The sequence below is a fragment of the Larus michahellis genome, chromosome 21, assembly GCF_964199755.1.
Source record: "Larus michahellis chromosome 21, bLarMic1.1, whole genome shotgun sequence".
Lineage (NCBI taxonomy): Eukaryota > Metazoa > Chordata > Aves > Charadriiformes > Laridae > Larus > Larus michahellis.
In genome coordinates, this window is record NC_133916.1 from 2,849,258 (window position 1) to 2,852,388 (window position 3,131).

A 3,131-nucleotide genomic window follows, 5' to 3' on the forward strand; every position below is an offset into this window, starting at 1 on the left:
CACCCCTCCTGGGCTCTGCTCCCCACACCCGCCCGGCTTTGCGGAGCAGTTAAATCAGGGAGCCCATCGGGGTTGTTTCTGGCCCCAGCACTGGTGGGAGCTGGTCCGGGTTTTGGAGTGTCTGCCCTGAGCAGGACGGATCCTGCAGCAACTCGGATGGAGTCCCCTGTCGTCCTTCGGCGATGGAGGCTGTCACAGCCGGGGGTGACGGTGCCCCCGGTCCTGCAAGATGCTGAGCATCCCCGTCCTGGGGCAACCCGGGATGTGGCTCCATCACGCCCTGGGATTTCTCCTCCCCGCCCGGAAACATCAGCGTGGCTCCGGGCGAACTGTTGGGTCCCTGCAGGGAGGGGACCGGAGTGTCCCTGGGGCCGGTGGCACTGGGGGGTGGCCAGGCTGCATCGCTGCATCTGCAGGAGGCTCAGCGTCACCTCCTGCCCTGCCAGCCCCGGGGGGAGCCAGCACCCACCAGCAACGGGGTTTTCCCCTGGGTTTTAGGAGCTGCAGGTCCTGTCTGGGATGGAGCAAACGCGGCAGGGAGCCACCCTGGGCAGGGACACCCCCCCGCCAGCCCAGGTTGCTCCAAGCCCCGTCCAACCTGGCCTTGAACCCCTCCAGGGATGGGGCAGCCACAGCTTCTCTGGGCAACCTGGGCCAGGGGCTCACCACCCTCACAGCAAACAATTTCTTCCTCAGATCCCATCAAATCTCCCCTCTTCCAGTTTGAGGCCATTACCCCGTGTCCTATCATTACACTCCCTGATCCAGAGTCCCTCCTCATCCTTCCTGTAGCTCCCTTTAGGGACTAGAAGGTCTCCCCGGAGCCTTCTCTTCTCCAGGCTGAACCCCCCCAGCTCTCTCAGCCTGTCCCCACAGCAGAGGGGCTCCAGCCCTCCCAGCATCTCCGGGGCCTCCTCCGGCCCCGCTCCAACAGCTCCATTCCAAGCATGGACAACATGGACAAGATGGACAACAGAGCCCTGCCAAGATGAGAAACACGCCCCAGCCAGGAGCCGGGGACCTCTGCACAGCTCGGCTCCTCTCCACCTGCCCAAACCCCCCTGCCCACAGCCCCGAATTCCCAATTCCCATCCCTTCGGGACTCTCGGCCACCCCCTGCTGCGCAGGAGCCCATCCTGCAGCACCCGGCCCCGGGACCCATCGCCCAGGGAACACACTCACCTCCGGGAGATGCTCGAGGCAGCACAAGAAACCCCTCTGCTGTCCCGTCCCTGTCCCTGCTCTTCCCAACCGCTTCGCGCCCGCATCCGGGACAACTGGGACCAATAAACACCACCCTGGTAAGAGACATCCTCAGGACAACACTAGGAAGGAAGGACTCTTTTTTTTTTTTTTTTTTTTTAATACATTAGAACATTTATTTCTCAGAGAGAAAATATAGTCTCAGACAGTCAGATTATAGTAGGTAAAATTAGCTTTTTTTTTTTTTTCTTTCTCTTTACAAGCATAGATTTTCTTATTACCTCTCGTATACCATCTGATATAAACAATTCTAGAAAGCAAATAAACTCACTTTCTACAATAAATAGAGCGATCTGTGCTTTACAGCAGACTGACAGTCACGTTTAGGTCCCGTAGCAACAGCAGGATATCAGCCAATTCAAACTCTAAAACGTCATTTAAAAAAAAAAAAAAACAAAAACCCAACAAAAAACCCCCAACAAACCCAAACTGAACCCAAAAAAAAAAAAAACAAAAAAAAACCCCAAACCCGAAAACAAAACCCCAAATCCCAAGATCTTAAAAACATATACACAGGTCACAAAGTCCACAGCTGAGCTACCACCCGGAAAAGTGTTACGTCCCTGGAAATAAATGACACGGTGTGCATATAAAAGACCCAGCAACACAACTGAGGACTTCAAGAACGGTGACAGTAGGTCTAAATAATTTAGAACCATATTTTACAACTATGTACACAACGTCCTTCCCTAGCCACACTCCGTAGGCATTTTATTATTATTATTATTATTATTTTTTTTACAAAACCCTATGCCCCACCTCTATATGTTACAGGACTCTTCCTTCAAGTGTGGTTCCGCGTCCCAATGTATAAGAAGTGGTATTTTTAAAAAAGTAGACCAAGTAGAAATGGCAGTGATTACTCCCCACTATTCATTATTATTATTATTATTTATTATTATTATTATTAATTATTTTGACCCCCACATTCTCTTCAGTATGAAAAAGTTAAAATAATAAAAAAATATTGAGTTAAAAAGCGAAATGGTGATATTCACTCTACAATCTTGCTCTGCGCCTTTGGTTCTTCAAACGGGGAAAGCGAAAAAGGGAGAGACAACAGAAGAGATCCCGAGAAATTATAAAGTCCTTGGCTAATAGAAAAGGGTTTTGTCGTCAAGTTTCCAAACAGCAGTTTTTGCAACACAACCCCCCCCCCCCCAAAAAACCCCAAATAACGCAGGGATTGTCTGCAGAGCCGGGTTTACCGGGTTTTAATGGATGACAACGCTGGAGACCCCCCGAGCCCCGGCACCGGGGAACGGATCCGCGTGGTGCGGGGAGAAGGCGAAAAGGCAAAACGGTCGTGTGCTCTACTCAGCGCCTGGATTCAAGCCCAACCGAGCCAGCGGAAAACGTCGGAGAGGCAGAAAATAAAGGGAAGAAAAGCAGAGGAGCCTTACACCGAATGCGCGTAAACCAAGGCAAAAGATGCCTCTCCCTCCAACCCTGATCAACCGCGGTGCCCGCAGAGCTGCTCCAGCCCCTCAGACACCTCCAAAATGAGTTTTGCTTCGTAAAAAACAAACAAAAAAAAGGAAGTTATCTTTGCTTAGACTCACTGCTATACTAAACCCTGATACCAAACGTTACTGGAACAAGCACGGTCACAGAAATCAGAATTTAAATGTGAAACTACCAAATAAACGTCTAGGACGTACACACGCGCGCGTGCGCGCACACACGCAAAATCAGGTAATTTGCTTTTTTTTTTTGTATTTAAAGCTCTGTGCATCTGTGCACGTCAGGCGTGCGCAGCAGCGGGGGAGGTCACCAAAATATCTCAAGCTTTCCTGAACGCAACGAGAGGAACCCAACGGGAAAACGCTACGTACGTAGGCAGGAAAATCGTAACGCAAACTCCCAGC